At 41.6% G+C, this 20,404-nt stretch overlaps 1 pseudogene; it reads left to right on the top strand.

The window, feature by feature from the left end:
* The first annotated feature begins 200 nt into the window (after positions 1 to 200).
* LOC115795044 (NLR family CARD domain-containing protein 3-like) lies at positions 201 to 19,849 on the top strand (annotated as a pseudogene).
* Positions 19,850 to 20,404: the final 555 nt, after the last annotated feature.

Raw genomic sequence — 20,404 nt, 5'->3', positions numbered from 1 at the left:
TACATTACAACAGCTGAGAGTCTGAATCAAAAAAGCATAAAAATTAATTATTGATCCAGCAGCACAGAAACAGACAGACAGCAATCAGAAGAGAGAAGCTCCTGTCTCTTTAAGAAACACATCTGCGTACATCCACTTCCTGTCATATGATTACAGGTGAGGAAGAAACTGAAAGTATTCAGAGTTCAGACTCCATTTTACAGTCAGAGCAGGAGGAGGAAAACCAGGTGAGTGGGAGTCCAACCTTCTTCTTTTTCTACTGTCAGTCTCTGTGGACTGAAACTTTTTTATTTATTTATTTTTTTACAGTAAATACTTCAGCAGGATGCAGGTATAACAGCATTGTAAGTAAACCCAGTTTTTTCTAGTGTCATTATTAAATGTTCTATTCTACGTAGAGCCCTAATTAACAGTTATTTTCAAATTTCTGCGTGCGAACAATCTATAAGAACATTTTAAGTGTGAGTGCTGTGTGTGTGTGTGTGTGTGTGTGTGTGTGTGTCTTGTACAGACTTGTTTCTCTGGTTCTTCTTCTGCTCTCAGTCGGTGTTGCTGGTTTCTCTCTCAGACTGACTGAAGATGAGTGGTTTGGAGGAAGAGGAGGGCAGGGCAGGGTCTCCAGGATCCAGCTGTCTGTCTATGAAGAGTGATTTGTCCAAAGGTTTTCCTCCAGACTTCAGTAATGAAGCGTCAGACTCAAAGTAAGAGCCTGTTTGTGCTGTAAATGTGAAGATGATTCATTGACCAGGAATCAAAATGCTGCTGTCTGTTAGATCAGCTTCACTGAACTGTTGCATTCCCACTAACACAGCAAAGCTTCAGTGAGGATCAACATCAGGTTATTTTCCCACAGAGAAACTAGTTTGGACTGAAAACATCATCAAAGTCACTGAGAAACACATGAAGGAGTTCTTCTACCTGTTTGTATCTGTACACATGTGCAGCTCAATCTCTGTGAGGAGTCATATATGAGTCACATATTAGATCCATCAAATCCCACATTAGAATACCTGAGGAATACAGTTATTACAGAGCACTGAGTCACAATGTTGGAGGTCAAAGGTCACATCTTCAGCTTGATTCTTGGTGTTTATGAGACAAACTGATGATAATAAAAAAAAAGTTTTAGCTCCCAGATTTAAAAAGATATTAATGTCACATGTTACATAAATATTGACACAAATCAGTTTTATTTACACTTCAGTTTAATTCTAATGACTTCAAATCCTTTAATAAACTCTCTGTGCAGTTTAATCCAATCAGAAACAGATCAGCCATTAATTGTAGATTAAAGATAATTATAATTGTGCTTCTTATTGAGATTGTGTTTCTAGTTGTTGAACATGATGTGAAATGATGCTTGTGATTGTGTAAATATGGTGGGTTAAACATTTGGAAAAGCTCTTCTTGAAGCTCAGTACAGTAAAAGCCTGAAACTCAAATGGAACTTTATTCTCCTGTAAAAGTCCAAATGTAATGCTGAATGATTTGATTGGATTCAAGGAGATTTGACCAGTAAACAACCGCTGAGTTTCTCTGTGTGAGAAATGAAAGTAGAAACAAATGCAAAGCTAAATCATGTAAAGCTGATATTGAGTTCAAACTGGCACAGACACAGATTGATCTGAAGCCTCATTCTGAATTTAATGTCAGCAACACGTTTCAAAGAAAGCTGTGAGAGAAAAACTTTGTAATGCTAAAAATCACCTGGGCTGGATGTAGAAATGATGTGTGACAAAAAGCATGTGTGTGACTTTTCCCGTGCACAAACTGTTGTTCATGAAGGAGGAATGAGCAGTGAGAATGTGCAGACCTCATTCACACTTTAACCTCCTGAGACCTGAGCTCCTGTTTCTGAGGCATTTTTCATTTCTCCTACATATTTGTGATCACATGGACCTGATATGCAGATAAACTCAACTTCCTCTTTGAACAGGAAGTTGGATTTTGTTCCATGGTTGTTACATACTTTTGTAAAAATGTCCTCAGATGGGACGATGGCTTTATTTGATAGCATAACACAACAAAGTCAACATGGATGAACAAAGTCTAAAACACTGTTGAGCAGAATGAAGTACGAGGTGCAGCAAAGCCTAAATGTAACGTCTCCATATGGACGCAGGGTCTGAGGAGGTTAAAGCAGGGCTGTCACATTCAGGGTCACTCAGGACCACTTTGGGAAATGAGAATCACACACACGCTTTGACTGGACACACAATGGAAGTGTCATAGATCCACATACAGTCTGGTCCACAGAAAGCCCTCAGCCAGTCCATCAGAAAGTTTATGAGCCTTTATAAGATTGGATAAAGAAAAATGTTTGCCATGTAGTGCAGCTGTACCATACAGCCTTCTGCCCAAAGCTGGCTTCATAGAAAGCTAAAGCTCACATTTACAGCTCCATCAGTTTGAAATCAGACTGAGGAAACTTGAGCTTCTTCACTGATGTTTCTGCTGTCAAACAACTTGAGGCTGGAAACAGAGACTGAATGTGCAGATCCTGAAATGAGGAACGTCTCCCAGCTGATGAGGTCAATTATTAACATGGTTTGGTCTAAAAAGAGCATCCCAGAGAGGCTGTGGGCAGGAGGGGTGCTGAGGCTGCTGCAGCAGATAACAATCAATTCAGTCTGAATTCCAAACATTACCAACATGAACATATGAATAAAGTGAGAAACAAACACATTTGATGGCAAACAGAAGAACTGTGTAACTGAATCTATTCAAACTATTGTGAATGAGAGATTTGCTCACAGGGCAGGGAGGGGCTGTGTCATCTGTTCTCTCAGTGCTTCACTCCAACATTTCCACTTCAAACACATCAGTTCTTTCACAGCTACCATCAGGATTTGGGAGAAAAACACCAGCTGTTAGAAGCAGGAAAAGATTCACAGCCTTTTTCCTGCCAGGAAAGCAGCTCAGTGCCCAACAACATGAACATGTAAAAGAGCAGCTATGATTTTATTCTGTGTTTGTGTTTCCAGAGGTCAGCAGCACAGACACACAGCAGAGTCTTCAGTATCCAGCTGTCTGTCTATGAAGAGTGACCACTCCAAAGGTCTTCCTCCATTCTTCAGTAATGAACCTGGACCCCAGTGTGGAGAAAGATCCAGAACCAGAGCTGGACTGCAGACAGCCAGTCAGTGCAGCTGTGTACAAAGTAAGACTGAACATCTGTCTGCTGATGGACTCATTTCTGAAAACTGGACTTCTTGTTGTGATGTTCAGATATTAAAGGGTTTTCTTTCTCTTTGCTTTCATTGTTTTTCTGGTTGTTTAGCAGATCCTGGTCTGCAGGAGGTTTTAGAGGAACATAAGATCAGTCTGAGGAGGAGATGTGAACGTGTGACTGAAGGAAGTGATGAAACAGGAAGTAGAACCCTCCTGAACACGATCTACACTGAGCTCTACATCACAGAGGGACAGAGTGAAGAGCTTTATACCCAACATGAGGTGAGGCAGCTGGAGACAGCTTCCAGGAAGAAGACCCTCCATGACACTCCAATCAGGTGCCACGACATCTTTAACCACTTAACTGGCGGCTAAAAAAAACAAAAAACGCCTGAAAAAGCATACCCAAATTAAATCAGCTGCTGTTCCTGAACTCTTTGGAGTACACACAAAAGTTTAGTGTCTTTGCGAAGCAGACAACCTATATTTTTCATTTATGTAGTCAAAAGCACTGTAACTGTAATGAGTTTGTAGCTATTAAGTTTGGAACACAGAAAAAGTAGACAATTTTTGCCTCGCCTAGATTTTTCCTGATTGTTATCATGTAACTACAAACTGAATATAGAAGGTAACGACTGGAAAATACATTGGAGCTGTAGAATGAAGTCTTTTTGTCGTGCATTTCGAATTTCATCAAGATAGCACAAAAGCCTATTGTTTTGTAAAGGTTTTTGTGCATTGATGCCCTGGCGTGCTCTCTCATGTGCCATTTGGATAGTCCAAGTGCCGCATCTAAGCCCCCTTTGACATGCAAATTTTAAAGGGCTGTAACTCCTCAATGCTTCAACATACAGTCATCAATGAGGGCTCTAATCAAAGATACTGTCCTGAGGAATCCTGTACTACACACAAAATTACTGAATAAATCATAAATAAAGCCATATTAATCCAATAAAATATGAATGACACTATTGTACATTGTAAAAAAAAAAATAGTCACAAAACAAATCACCATTTCTGTAAATGCTATTTTATTTTTCAGAGTAATGTAAAAAAAAAAAACACAGCACAGCAAACTGCAACTATTTACAATTATTCTGCTCTACCCCCACCCCCCCTCACATGGAATTTTCAATGTGCCACTGGTTATAGCAGTCTCTGTTTGGGACAAAGCACAATGGCTTGTCACATGTGGTGCACTGGCCCTTCTGGCCTGTGCTGTAACAGGCATTAGATCCTCTTCATCAGATGAAGAAGCCTCTTCCACCATCTTCTCTTTGGCTGGCTGCAACTCATGATCAGAGGTTCCCCTAATTTGTAAAAGAAGGAAAATGTCAGGCCTTCATGCACCAAAAACCCAGTCATTTTTCAGTGATTCCCTTACACACACAAATAAATACATTGTATCTCAAAAAAAGTTACAGTAAATGCAGACAGTGCATACACACATAAAATAAAAACCACACAATCCTCCCAGTAGTCCTTGTCTGATACAAAATGTACAACCTCCTCCCATACAATAACCCCCACCCCCAACTTGTAAAACTTTAGACACTTACTGGTCATCTCCATCGGAAAACAAATCTTCTTCTGATGTTGGATCATCAGTTGAACCCAAAAAGTCTGATGCTGAAATGTCGCTCTCTCTCCGTGTGAGCAATTCCACAACCTCCTGAGCGCTGAACTTGGTCTTGCCGGCGGCCCGCTGTGCCATTTCGCAAAACTCCAAAACAACGATGCGATCACGACGAATCTCAAATGAAGCTCTGAGACGTTGTCCACCTCACCTTGCCCTTTTATCGGGTGATGCTGACGTAATAGAGAAGCCCACGAAACCCCCAATCGATACTTACAGTACACCTTTCCCTACCCCCAAACACCTGGCACATTTCAATACGTAAATCACACCACTATACAGCGCCCACGCAAACACACAATATAAGTGGCGCCACAGCGGCGCACGGTTATATTTTCTGTGTAATGGTGCATGCCAAGCTCAGCATTACATACATATTTACATCAGAACGGCATATAATACGAGGACGAGCTGAGAATAAAAACTTACCTTCTGCCTTCTGAGTAACAGGTGTTCATTTGCAGCGATAAAACTGGTCAAATCAGCGACGACATTCTCTAATACAAAATAATCCACTCTCGTGAGTCATTTAGTCACTTCGTTGAATAAATGTAGTCTGTTTTTGATGCATTCTGACAATCCATTGCCGAGAGAAAACATTGTAAATACTGTTTATGCACGTCAGCGCATAGACTCCTACTTCCTGTTTGGTTTACGCATGGAGGACGCAGCAAATACGCACTGAATACGCAGGGAGTTTATGCCTTCATGTGAAAACACACCCCATAGTGCCATATACCCACGTGTCGGGAATTTTATTGGCTATCCATCTGTGGTTTTAGATTTCAGGTTAGAGTTGACCAATAAGAACGATTGGAGAACATTTGGGGGCATGTCCTTAAATGTCACATGACGCTCTCTGGATATTATTGGCTCTGGAAAATCCATTTCATAACATGATTGGCTAAATGAGGTGTCAATCGAATTCTGAGGGTCTAGTCTGTCATATAAAAGCATCGTGAGGGCGAACGGCAGCGTTACTGTGACGCTATGAGGCTTCAAAGTCGGAAATCGCTACAGAGGGCCCGGGGGCGGGCCCTTGCCAGTTAACAGGTTAAAGCCTTCCCTGACCAACAGAGACCCATCAGAGTGGTTCTGACCAACGGCGTCGCTGGTGTTGGAAAAACCTTCTCAGTGCAGAAGTTCACTCTGGACTGGGCAGAGGGCTCGGAGAACCAACATGTCAGTGTGGTGATTCTGCTTTCATTCAGGGAGCTGAACCTGATCCCAGATCAGAGGTACAGTCTTCTGGAGCTGCTCCATGTTTTCCATCCAACATTACAGAAGGTCCCAGCAGAGAAGCTCGCTGTCTGTAAACTTCTGTTCATCTTTGACGGCCTGGATGAAAGCAGACTTTCACTGGATTTTACCAACAGGAAGCTCGTGTCTGATGTCACACAGAAGTCATCAGTCACTGTGCTACTGACAAACCTCATCGAGGGGAATCTGCTTCCCTCGGCTCTCATCTGGATAACTTCCCGACCTGCAGCAGCCAATCAGATCCCTCCTAATCATGTCCACAGGTTCACTGAAGTACAAGGCTTCACTGATGCCCAGAAGGAGGAGTACTTCAGGAGGAGATTCAGTGATGAACAGCTGCCCAGCAGAATCATCTCCCACATGAAGACATCCAGGAGCCTCCACATCATGTGTAGAATCCCAGTCTTCTGCTGGATCACTGCTACAGTTCTGGAGCACATGTTGACTACAGAGCAGAGAGGAGAGCTGCCCAAGACCCTGACTGACATGTACTCACACTTCCTGCTGGTTCAGACAAAAAGGAAGAAGAACAAGTACCATGAGGGACATGAGACGAGTCCACAGGAGCTGATGGAGACTGACAGGGAAGTTCTTCTGAAGCTGGGGAGGCTGGCGTTTGAACATCTGGAGAAAGGAAACATCATGTTTTATCAAGAAGACCTGGAGCAGTGTGGTCTGGATGTGACAGAGGCCTCGGTGTACTCAGGAGTTTGTACAGAGATCTTCAAAAGAGAGTGTGTGATCTTCCAGAAACCAGTCTACTGCTTTGTTCATCTGAGCATTCAGGAGTTTCTGGCTGCAGTCTACATGTTCCACTGTTTCACCAACAGGAAGACAAAGGTGATGGATGAATTCCTGGGGAACATTTTAAAAGAAAAAAAGCACAGTGACTCAAACCCAACATTATTCAAAGAGAAGATCTTTAGGTTCTTCGGATTCACTGATCAGAATTCAGTGATCACTGATTATCAAGTTAAAGCTCAGTGTTTCCAATTTCTGGACGTGTTTCTGATCAGAGTCATGGAGAAATCCTTCAAGAGTAAAAACGGCCACCTGGACCTGTTTGTTCGCTTCCTTCATGGCCTCTCTCTGGAGTCCAACCAGAGACTCTTAGGAGGTCTGCTGGGTCAGACAGAGAACAGCCCAGAAATCATCCAGAGAGCCATCAACAACCTGAAGGAGATGAACAGTGATCAAATCTCTCCTGACAGAAGCATCAACATCTTCCACTGTCTGATGGAGATGAAGGACCTCTCAGTACATCAGGAGATCCAAGAGTTCCTGAAGTCAGAGAACAGATCAATGAAGGAGCTCTCTGAGATCCAGTGCTCAGCTCTGGCCTACATGCTGCAGATGTCAGAGGAGGTTCTGGATGAGTTGTACCTGCAGAAGTACAACACATCAGTGGAGGGACGACGGAGACTGATCCCAGCTGTGAGGAACTGCAGGAAGGCTCAGTGAGTCCAGATGTGTTTAACATTATCAGTTAGTGCAGATTAGTAGTTCTTTAAATATTCACACTGTGACATTCTCATCATTCTTAAACAGTGTTCCAGGTGTTTGTTGTAAAAATAGCATCATACTTGTATTATTGTTACATGGAATAGGCGGCGGTTCATTTAAATCAGGCAGAGGGCAGCTTAAAAAAAAAAGTGGGAGGAAACTAAGGATTAAGTAAAATAGCATGCCATTTATTAAAAACAAATCAAATTAAAACAGGGCAAGCTTGGAATCCAGCAAATTATCCCGTTCACATTTCAGTTTTTTTACTTCCCCATGGCCATTGCAACACAGTTCTCTCCCTTGTTGTTTTCTCCCATGGCCACTGGTGTATCAGCTCTGCTGGTTCTCCTCTTTCGCTTGGGTCCACTCCATTCCCTCAGTCCATGCTTTTATGGTTTCTCTCCATTTCTCTGTGTCCTCGCTGCAGCACCGTCTTGCTGCTTCCTCTGCTTGCTCATCCCTCTGCTGCTCCTCCATTCTTTATCAAGGTGCCCCAGCAGGTGGTGCCCATTCCCCTAATTGATGTGGCAGGAAGTCAAAACCCAACAATAAAAGCATGAAATAAATATGTTTAAAAACATGGAAATATTTAAAAAAAACAATAAAACACAAAACATTAAAATTACTTCTGCCACATCACATCCCCCCCACACTAAAATCTTCGCAGTCCCTGCCACACTCACCACTGAGTGTCAGATAGGGCATCAATTACAGTCTGGTCTCAGCAATTTTCTGATCCTGGGAGAACGTTAAAGCAAAAGGTGTTTGATATAGTCTCATTTCCACATTTAGGTAACCTGTTCATCACCTGATTTCATGTCTTATTTAGCATAGCTAGCATAAGGGATCCTCACGTCACCAGCTACTCACAGTCAAGGACTGCTGGCGTCTCACCAGGTGTAGCCTGGGCTCCATGCTTCTCCTCAAGCACTGCTGCCCAGCAGCAACCCAAGATCCTAAACCAAACACTCCCTGAGGCTCAGCTCCTTTGATGACGTCCCCATGATTGGACATTACCTAAATACATCTGTGCCAAATGAAACTCTTCCCCACACATCCCTTTCTGACAGACTTCAACCAGGTAAAACAGCAACCGTTACATTCCATCATCTTCATCTTTAAGTCTTTCCAACAGAGCCTTTAATCTAAATGCATGGTTAGCACCAGGAACACAGATACTACAATCTTAGCCAACCTCCTTGGCTACCCCCAGCTGCCTCGAAACTGATCCTGCTGACAATGCCATTTGTTACGTGGAAGAGGGGGCGGTTCATTCAAAGCAGGCAGAGGGCAGCTTAAAAACAACAAAAAAACAACAACAACAAAAAAAAAGTGGGAGGCAACCAAGGAGTAAGTAAAAAGCATGCATTTATTAAAAACAAAAATAAAATTAAATCAGGGCAAGCTTGGAATCCAGCAAATCATTTGGTTTTATTTATCATTTTAAGCCATATGGATTATAGCTGTGGACTTAGCTGAGGCCCTTTACCTATTACCTTTTCTCCTATGACCAAATAAGGAAAGGTATTCCAAGACTTCCTGTCTTTGCTGAAAACTGGCTGAAACTGGTTCTAGGCATAGAGCATGGGCAATGTAAACCACATGTTGGGGGTAGAACTCTGTGGTATATAAGCTAGGAACTAACATTGTTCTGGGAGAGAGACTGAGAGAACAAAGGATTGGCATTCCTCTCCCAAACATCCCGGAACATTTGTTAGACATTGTCTTCTATGTAAATAAAAGTTTATGTTATCACCCTGATAACATAAACCCAATCACCCAATCAACAAAAACGGTAAAAAACACTCATATGTCCAATAAAATGTATGTTTTCTCCTGAGACCTCTCACTATCACTCACTTGCACTTCTGTCAACAATCATTGTTATTCCTGGGACTGCTGTGAAACCATCCATCCATCCAATCACTTCCACTTATCCTGTTCAGGGTCGCAGGGGGAGGGGTCTGGAGCCTATCCCAGCTGACATAGGGCGAGACGCAGGGTGCACCCTGTACAGGTCGCCAGCCTGTCGCAGGGCCAACACAGAGAGACAGACAACAGCCACACACACCTTCATGCTCTCATTCACACCTATGGGCAATTTAGAGTAGCCAATTAATCTAAGCCCAGTAAGTGCATGTCTTTGGAATGTGGGAGGAAACCCACGCAGACACGGGGAGAACATGCAAACTCCACACAGAGAGAGAGGCCTGGGCCGAGGTGGAATCGAACCCAGTGCCTGATATTACCATAATGACCCTAATATTGCCGAAAAGCACAGAGTCTCTGCTTTTTAGAAACCGTTTCAATTGAGTAAATGGTTCAAGAGCTACGGTAATTTAAAAACACACTGAAAAATCCTGTCGCTGACAACTGGTTCCAAATTAAAGGGTTAATCTCTGTCTCTCTTCCACAGCATGTCTTTTGTCCTGTCTCTCTCCCCTCAGCCCAACCCGTCGTGGCAGATGACTGCCCCTCCCTGAGCCTGGTTCTGCCGGTGGCTTTTTCTTTTTCAAAGAAATATCTGAATGTGTGAATGAAACGTACTAACTTAAATAACTTTGTAGAAAGGCACTTTCTACAAAGTTCAGTCCAAGTTCAGCTCATTTGTATTAGTTTACAGTGCATATCTGCCACATCCATTATGGCGGACGTGCTGACGTGTCACAGCAACAGGCCCACTCGCTCAATGTGGCGTCTAGGTATATATGGCTTCCTTGCCTGTCCCTCCTGCACTTTCCTGCTTTGTGTGTCAGATGTTTAGTTCCTCCTCGGTCTCCTTTAGCAGTAACGATACTTGTAACATATGTAGCCTGTTTGTAGCCTTGGAGGCCAGACTCAGTGAATTGGAGACTCAGCTCCACACCCTGGAAAATCCTTTTCCTGGCCTGGTGTGAGGAGGAAGCGTAGTCCTAAAAAGAAGAGTCTTATGTAACCAATTTCCCGAGATACGAGAGCAGATTACATTTAATAGTGAGATAACTGATAGAACAACTGTGGGCCTAAGATCAGAAGAACCTGGTTCGTGGAGCCAAGGAATAAAGCAGTAATAATGAGCCGAACACAGAGATGAAATTGAGTAGCAACTCTTATATTGTTACATAATAAAAATAAAATTTGCCATGGCTTACAATCAATTAACTGAAAACCCCAAAACAAAAAAAAGAAAATTGTGCACAAGTCCCACTAGGGATGAAAAAGGAAATTGTCCGTCTGAGTCTCTTATAGGGCTGCAACTAACGACTATTTTGATAGTCGATTAGTCATCGACTATTGAAACGATTAGTCGACTAGTCGGATTATGAATTGCATAATTATGAAATGGCACTTGTTTAGCTATCAGCTTTTACATTTAGCATTAGGTTATTTAAAATGTGGTAGTAACACATACTTCATTCAAAACCTTTAATCAGGTTTGCTGCTGATATGACTAACGGTCCATTTTTCCAACCATAAAAAAAATATATATAGTACTTTTTTGTCCCTGTAAAACAAAGTTTGCACAGTTTTACCAGTATCCCCCATCACCAAACGTGCGGCTGAATGCTATCCGATCTTTAACTCTGACGTTGTTTCTGGGTCCAAATGATTCTAAATAAACAGCAACGGTATAACCCAGGGGTCGGCAACCTGCGACTCCGGAGCCGTATGCGGCTCATCCAGGCTTAATGATGCGGGTCGTGGAAGTAAATTATCAGTATCCAGTTGAAGTGCATTTTGTTTTTCTCAGTTCGGTTTTTGTTGTAGTTTTAAATTGGAACATTAGTGTGATCTTGAAATATTAAAATAAAATCATTTTACTTATTTATTTTAGTTTCTCAATATATGCGTCACTCGCGGTAACCTATACCGGTTTCCAGTAGCGGCTACCGGCTTCCGCTATTATTTGCGGCTTTTCCGTGTAAACCGGGTTCAAATGGCTCTTTCCGGATTACGGGTTGCCGACCCCTGGTATAACCAATGACTGGTCACTATTAAAGATGATTCTAACATACCTTATCAACTGCAGCTATTTCCGCTTCTCTTTTTATCATCAGTAAAATCACACCTGAGTGTGTTTTTTTGGAGTTTTAGCAACCAGGGACACAGCATTGCGGCAACTTGATCACGTGACAGTTTGGACCAGGAAATGGAATTCTACGTCATCACTTAACAGCCGGATTGTGCATGTGTGAAGCTCGCCAGAGAAAGACGGACAGGAAGATGTCTCACTACGTAAAAAAAAAAATCACCAGTAATAATAAACGACTATTGTCGACAATTAAATTCGTCATCGACTATTTTTATTGTCGATTATTGTCGACTATGTCGACTAATTGTTGCAGCCCTAGTCTCTTATGGGAAAGACAGCCCGTGTTGCAGGTGTACCGGGTATGCCGAGTCTGTCTGAATGGTCTGTATGTGTATATGTGTGTACTTGACTCTTTCCTTCTCTGGATCTGGGTCTTTCTCCAAAGTCCTTTCAGCTCGCCATCGAATTGGATCGGAATCTCGCTGGGTCCTCAAGACTGTTTTTCTTGTCCACTCAAAAAACCTGACCTACAGATAAGGTCATACATGTATATGTCCATTACTTCATATTCTTAGATGCATCATTAAAGATTCAAAATCAACATATCTATTGAATTTAACCTTGGTCATATGTCCTCAGTCAGTTAAATATCTGTTTTAGTTGTACAACATTCAGCAATTCAAAACTAATCAAACATGAGAACTAAATATTAAAGCACTCATATTACTTACTGTTCGTGTGAACAATGTTCTACTAAGTTACAATTCAAATCAATCTTGTGAAAAGTTATCACAACCTGAATAAACAAACAATTTTAAACAAAACGAGTACACATACAAGTTGGTTTAGAGGTATCAAAGAAGTGTGCTTAATTTCTTCCCTTGCATTACAGGCCTATTAATACAATAGAGAAACTGCACCAAAAATTGCCCTCTAACCTGCTTTAATTTACAAAGGAGGAATAGAGTTCCCCTATAATTTGAGCTTACAAAACACATTAAGCAACAACACACAACTACAACTCTTCTTAGCATACATTACAATACATTAATCACAGTGACTGCGGCCTACTCGCAGCTACACATTCAGTTTGCACTTATCTCACCATAGCTCACTCATTAGCTTTAATTCCAGCAGCCGAAACAAGCTAGCTGAAGCCAAACGAAATGTGGTTCTCACCGTTGCTCTGGATTTCAAACGGAGTTTGTTAGCTTTGGCTCATCCACAGCTCCCAACGCGAACGGCAAAACCAGCTGCTGTAACTCGTCTCCCTTTGCCGAATCACTCTCTCCTGAACTCGCAGCAAGTAAGCTAATTGCTTCTGGCTTTCTCTTCACTTTATCAACCGAAATGTTCTCCCTTCAGCATGTAGCTACCTTCTCCATTTGCGCCTCGACTTCACCCTCCGCTTCTGAGCGTGATTCCTGATTGGCTGCTGAACAGGGTCGGATCGCATACACTGAACGATGCATTCAAGTGCAGTAGGGCATTTGAAATTTAAGCATACACTCCTATTAATTCCATTTTCCTTTCATTAGTCAGTTTTGTCACGTGGGCTACACAGAGCTCTGTTGAGCCAAGTATTCCTTTCACTTTAACTATTAATGCCTTCATTAAATTCTTCACAAATAAAATTTGAACCATTATTAAAAAAAAAATTCATAACCATCTCACAGACGTATCTTTATGTTCAGCTACTTTCAGTACTGCTGTTATTTATTTAGACTCTTTCTCTCTGATTGATTTTTCCGTGTTAACTTCAATAGTTACCTCATCCAAACCAGCAACATGTTTATTAGACCCCATTCCTACAAGACTGCTCAAAGAAGTCCTTCCATTAATTAATGCTTCAATCTTAAAAATGATCAATCTGTCTTTATTAATGGGCTACGTACCACATGCTTTTATGGTGGTAGTAATTAAACCATTACTTCAGAAGGCATCACTCGACTCAGCTGTCTTAGTTAATTATAGGCCAATCGCCTTAATAGTCCTGAATAATCAGGCCCCATCTTAGCTTAAAGACCTCATAGTACCATATCACCCCAACAGAGCACTTCTCTCTCAGACTGCTGGCTTACTTGTGGTTCCTCAGATACTTAAGAGTAGAATGGGAGGCAGAGTCTTCAGCTTTCAGGCCCCTCTTCTGTGGAACCAGCTCCCAGCTTGGATTCAGGAGACAGACAACCTCTCTATTTTTAAGATTAGGCTTAAAACTGGTACCAGTCAAAGTTTCCAGCTGAGGTAAATGACTTTTATCATATAACAAAGTGGGTCTTCTTTCCTCTTTAATTTGATATTGTTTATGGCATTTTATCTCAATTTTGTAATTTTATTCTAAGAACAGCAAATGAGCTGCTACACTCTGTGTGAGAGAGGTCATGCTGGAGGACCATGATCATTATTATTATTACTATTATTATTATTAAAAAGTTTGTCATGTTTTCCTATCTTTGGTTGTTCTCTGTGTTCTGTTTCTAAATCACTTTAAGTTGCTTTTCTTGTGTTTCAGACTTTCTGACTGTGGACTCTCAGAGACTCACTGTGAAGTCCACCCCCTCCCATCTGACATATCTGAACCTGAGCAGGAACAACCTGCAGGATTCAGGAGTGAAGCTGTTGTCTGCTGGATTGGAGAGTCCAAACTGTAAACTGGAAACTCTGAGGTGAGTTCACTGACTGTTGCTGATTAACAGAGTTATGAAAAATGGAGATACAGAGTTTTTAGGTTACAACAAATGTTCTGAGCTGATAGAAAAAGGATCACAAAGAGTTTAATCTACAGAGCAGAGACACGTGTGCTGATTAACACCGATCATATCTTGTTCTTTAATAAAAACAGATCAAAACCATAACCATTAATTCATCTGATCTCAGCTCTGACCACGTCTTATTTTCATTTACATGTTGGGAATTATTCAGAGTGAAGCCTCGTTTCAATAAGGAGATTAGAGTCAGGAGTAAAAGCTAAACTTACTGCAGTAATACGAGCCTGTGTAATCAAACTATGTTGGCCGTTAGACTCCAGTGAGTACTGAGCTCATAGAGCTGTATGCTGAACTCTAAGTAGAACTATATGCTGTACTTACCTCAGTGTACCTGTTGAAGTGAGAGGATGACAGCAGAATCAGGTGTGATGTATGAAGCCTCAGCAGCAGGAGGCCAGCAGCCCCATTGTTAAAGAGAGGAGAATGATTCTCTGTGGAGCTTCTGAAGCAGCAGCAGCTTTCTAAAGGAGCGGCCCGAGTACTGCTGAGGGCTTAGACTCCATCTGAGCAGCACTCACACGACTGAAAGCAACACAGCTACTGCAGACAAAGCAGTGCTTTGAGTGTGTGTGAGAGGAAACGCTCTGCAGAGTAATATAATATTAAAAGTGTGCACTTTAAACACTTTGTCCAGTAAGTCTGGAAAAGACCTGCTTTATTATTGAAGATGAAGCTAAATGAAGACAGGAAAGAAAGCGTTAACAGACTCATCAATATCACAACTCTATCACTGAGACATGGGAGAATCTTATGGATTATAATTATTTCATCAAAGTTTCAAATCTGATTTTAGTTTTGATTCTTCAGCTGCAGCCTCTGTAGTGTTTAACGGTCTGAGAAAATAAAACCAGAATTCAAATGTAGGCTTGGACTACATGCAAAGCTGATCAGAGGTCAGCAAATACAGTGTAGGTGTCCTGTTTTAGGATCATTAATTATTGCTTATAAAACAATCAAACTGCTTGCAGCCAACAGAAAATACTCAATGAACAAAGTTTCATCTAAGAATCTACTGATGCTCATCACTTCTGTGTAGTTCTCACTGACCTGTTGTAGCAGCTTTTGTGGTTGGATGTGTTGTGATACACACAGGTACAGAGATGGCACCGTCTGAACAGGGACTCAAACCAGCAACCTGCAGGTCACTAGTTGGCTGCTCAAACTTTCAGTCTTCATCTCAACAAAGTCGCCCACCAATAATTTTTAGCTGCCCACCCAAACATAGCAGTCTAGAGCAGTCTGTTTGGATGAGGCTCTCTGAGGACGGCTGTTGCACAAATGAGTGTGAAAGGCAGAATGACAGAATGGCTCTTAGTTTGAAAGGACAGGAAACAGGAAGTGATGTGCTCACAAAGGCGGGTAAGATTATTGGAACAGCTGATGAGGACAGAATTGAGTTTGACGGTGTGGGAAAGTGGAAATAATGGAAATAAGAGAGAAGCAGCCCAATGACAGGAATGCAGGTCAGCAGGTAGATCTTCATGATTGAACTGAGCCAAAAACTTCATCTGGATGCTGTGTGTAGAAAGCTGACATGATTATGATTCATAGTATCAGAAGGACAAATTCATGCTCCTCATTGATAGAAAAGCTCATTGATTAGGTCATAATAATGTTGAGCTGCACATTTAAAACCTGAACATATCTGATTGATCATCAATGATTTGATCTCTTTGTTTTATTCTTTGTTCAGCTTGCAGAACTGCAGCCTGTCAGAGATCAGCTGTGTGTCTCTGAGCTCAGCTCTGAAGTCCAACCCCTCCCATCTGAGAGAGCTGTGGCTGGGTGACGACAAGCTGCAGGATTCAGGAGTGAAGCAGCTGTGTGGTTTTCTGGAGAGTCCAGAATGTAGACTGCAGACTCTGAGGTCAGTTCACTGACTGTGTTTCTATTCTCTGTCTTATCTGCTTATTTACCAAGTGAACCTCATTTGTCTTCAGACATAACTTCCCTTCAACATGGAAATTTCTTCTTCTTCATCTTGTTTTCTGAAAATGAAGTCTGAAATGAAGTGTGTTTTGATGAAAGGCGAGTGTGTCAGTGATGGTGATAAATGCCTTATTTCAGACACACAGGTCCAGCTCAGAACAAAAAGAAAAGTGTAAAAAGCAGCAGAAAGATGTTTGTGTCCTCATGTTTCCACAAACAAGACCAATATCTGCTGTCACTGTGAGCATGCTCAGTTAAGGCCGTTATGACACATCTTTAGAAGTGCTCCACACATAGACTGTATAAAGAGGACGGCAGGCTCTAAACAGCCATTTGATCAGCATCTGTTCTGGGGATGGACATGATTTTTACAATAATATTCATCAAGTCCTAAACAATCTCCATGTTTTATGCTAAAATTTGTCTAAAAATATGTGTGTACATATTTTCTTTGGCTGGTAGAATGTAATGCACCATTACTGCCAGAAGGTGGCAGTCATACACCATTACTGCCAGAAGGTGGCAGTCATACACCATTACTACCAAATGAATGCTTCTAATTTCTAATGAAGAGTCTCATCTGTGTACAAAAGATCCTCTGAACTCAGATCAGTTTAAAATGAGAAAGTTTACTTGATGCAGAAATATTTCTGTTTCTGTTCATTTCAATGTGATTTCACAAATAATGTCTGATCATTGATATTGATCCTACAGAGCAGCATGTGATTGATCTGTATTGACATGAAAAGATGGATAAATGTTGTGCTGACATTTATATGATGTGTGTTTAAGGCTGACATGATGATGATCCACAATAACAGAAGCACAAAGTTGCTCTTCTCATTTCAGAGAAAAGTTCATTGATTAGGACACAGTAATGCTGAGCTGCACATTTCACACCTGAACACATCTGAGTGCATCATCACTGATTTTATCTGCATCTTTTATTCTTTTTCAGTTTGTATGGATGCAGTTTGACAAAGATCAGCTGTTCATCTTTGGCTGCAGCTCTGAAGTCCAACCCCTCCCATCTGAAAAGTCTGTACCTGAACGGAAACAACCTGCAGGATCCAGATGTAAAGCAGCTGTTTGATCTTGAAAAGAGTCCACACTGTAGTCTGAAGTATCTGAGGTCAGTAGAGGGTTGTAGTGAGTCTGTGTTGCTCTCAGCAGTATTATACTAAACACAGTTAGTATGAAAGCAAAGATCCAGTGTTTCCTGTAAAGCTGCAGCCTTCTCAGTGGCTGCTTTCCTCAATGAAGCTGTGAGAGGAGAATGGTGACAGACACACAACAGTCAGCCAATCAGATCAGCCAGAAGCTTGTTGTGATCATGTGTTTGAGGTGATGTGAAGACGACTGCTTTTGTGTTCATGTCTCCAGGAAATAAAGCTGGATTCCAGCTCACAGCCTTACATGTATAGAGACAGTGGTCCTCATTCATCACATCTGATCTCACACTGTTTGTTCTCTCATTTCAACACTAAACAGCTGATCAGTTTCTTCTAACAACTCTGAGATCAGTCTGACTGAAGCCTGCGAATCACTGGCTCTTATTTCAGAGAACCATCATTATATTTAGTAACCATGTGGTCTTTCTACAGAGCAGAACCTCTGTTAAAGTCCAGCAGTCACATTTGTGTGTGTGTGTGTCCTTGTGCAGTAAATCCATCAGTGACGTGTTTGTGCAGTAATGAAGCGTTCAGGACTCTCAGCAGTTTGTTTCCACTGTGGACTTGAGTGAAAACTGCAGAGGAAACAGAATTGATGCTAAAAGTCTCTGCAGGTCTGTGAGCTTCCAGCTCAGCGTGTTCACTACAACATGTTAACATGAGAGCTGAGAGGAAGCTGGATACACTCCACAGCTGCTCCACTGCTGCTCTTTATACTGGACGTGCTGCATCACTGACTGACAGCTGATGGAGAGTCTCTGGAAACACTCATTAATCACCTCTGCTCCTTCTTCTCTCTGCAGGTGGTGGTGATGTTCTTTGTCCTGATGAGAGTGAGCAGGACGGTGTGTGTGCTGAGAGAGGATGAGCTGTGTCCTGATGATCCAGAGTCCTCCATCATCCCCATGTGTTCCTCTGGATCTTCTGATGGACTTTGTGTCTCCATTAAAGGACAAAGAAAAGTTAGCTGTATTTCTGTACAGAAAATAAGTTTGATGATATTTTTCTTTCTTAATAAGATCGTCTGTATGTGATTTGAATAGAACTTGGTTGTTTGTCCAAATGCTGAGGTCTGTAACTTTCTTAATATTGGACCAGTGAACAGTGGAAATGTGTCAGTTATTGCAGCTCTCACCTGTCACTCTGGAGAACAACATAAACTCAGTGTGCAACAAGTTTAAGGTCATTAAGTCCAGCTTGGAGAACATTCAAAGAATATTTGAGGCTTTCATGGCTGCTTGTGGAGAACCTGCGATACAATCCAATATCTGCATATAAATGTACAGAACAATGAGTTAAAGATGAAAGAATATTATTACTATGAAGTGCAAAAAGAAGTGGAGCTAGAGGGAAACTGGTGGGAAAGCTTCAGTTATGGGTGAAGTCTCTAAATAATCATGAAGTAAGCAGCTTGATCACAGATCCAGATTTGACTCAATAAAGAACACAAGAGTCCAAGCAGCAAAAGTCCTGTCAGAAGAAGGCTGTGGAAACTCAGAAGATGAGGAGCGTCTCTAAAGCTCTTCTCAGGAGGAGAAACAGGACAGTCGGGGTGGGCTCAGACAGAGCAGCATTTCACAGTGGATGATGGAGAAAAGTCCAGTTCACTGATGAAGTCCACTTAGAGACAAGTGTCAGTAACAGAAGGGTGAATGTAAGGAGAGCAACAGGAGAGAAGGAGACCACAGAGGGTCAAAGCCACATGGAGATTCAAGTCCAAGCAAAGAGAAGCAGCACTCCATCCTTCAGAGACATGCCTTACTATCATGTTGAATGTTTGTGGAGAGGATTGATGCAGCAGGATACTGAGCCCAAACACAGCTCAGCCCTTTCAAGAAATCCTTGAAGACCAAAGAAGAGCAGGGAGTGCTGACAGTCATGGACTTTCCTCCACAGTCACCTGACCTCAACCCCACTGAACATTTCTGAAGACTGAGGAAGAAAAACATTCCTGACATGGAAACAAAAACCACAATCTCCCTCATCAGCTTCCTCTTACAAACCTCATTGTGAACATTCAGATTTCACTGGTTCCAAACATCTTCTCCACAGCTGACTTCCTGTCTGAGGGGGTTTGTCAGGTGGCTCATTGGAGATCAGCTCTCTGCTGTCACCCTTCTGTTGTTTCTTCCCGCTGTGACGTCGAGCTTCACCTCTGATCTGGAAAGTTGACGCACGAGAACAGACGGTCAGTTGTGATGTCACGCTGTCAGAGGTGATGTCACCACACTGGGTTCCCTCAGTGCACCGTGTGCCTCACATTACACAAAGATTACACAATTTACAGTTCAGAGTTTTTATGATGGAGCAGAGAGAAATGATTTTTCATTGAAGTGAATCCTGAGCAAACAATCCAACTTTCTTCTAGTTCCACGTTTCCTCAGTTTATATCTGCACCTGATTCAGATTCAGGTCTTTGATGATGAACCTCTGATTTCTCAGAGGAAATCAATGTTTCTCCATCTGAAGAGAACCCTCATCTTCAATCTGTGCTTCCATTTAGTCAACAACTAAAAGTTTTCTCACTTTATATCCACAGCTGATCAAATATGAGACATGATGAGTTTAATGTTTGGTGTGCAAACTGTCATCAAGGCAGTTCTTTTTTCATACTGATGTTTATTATTGCAGTCCAATAGATCCACCTATCAAATCTAGAACTGTTTTTAACTTTGAAAATGTAAAATTGCAAAACTGATATTTAATATCACTTTCTTTATTACTGTTATGGCCTTTAAATGATTTATGTCCTTTATAAAAAGACATTAATGTACTTTCCTGTTAATTATAATATCAGATTTGCCCATCTTTAATCATTAGACTACAAAAGACGTATGTGAATTTTTTTTTTTAATTCAAATGTGTAAAAAGAAAATTTTAAATAAAAGAGAAGATTATTGTTCATTAAGCGTTGTGTCATCAGTCTGTAAACAGAAACATGCTTAAAACCTAA

Source organism: Archocentrus centrarchus, chromosome 16 (genome assembly GCF_007364275.1).
Source record: "Archocentrus centrarchus isolate MPI-CPG fArcCen1 chromosome 16, fArcCen1, whole genome shotgun sequence".
NCBI classification, from domain to species: domain Eukaryota; kingdom Metazoa; phylum Chordata; class Actinopteri; order Cichliformes; family Cichlidae; genus Archocentrus; species Archocentrus centrarchus.
Note: the sequence above shows the minus strand (reverse complement) of the source record. Positions and strands in the feature narration are given on the sequence as shown.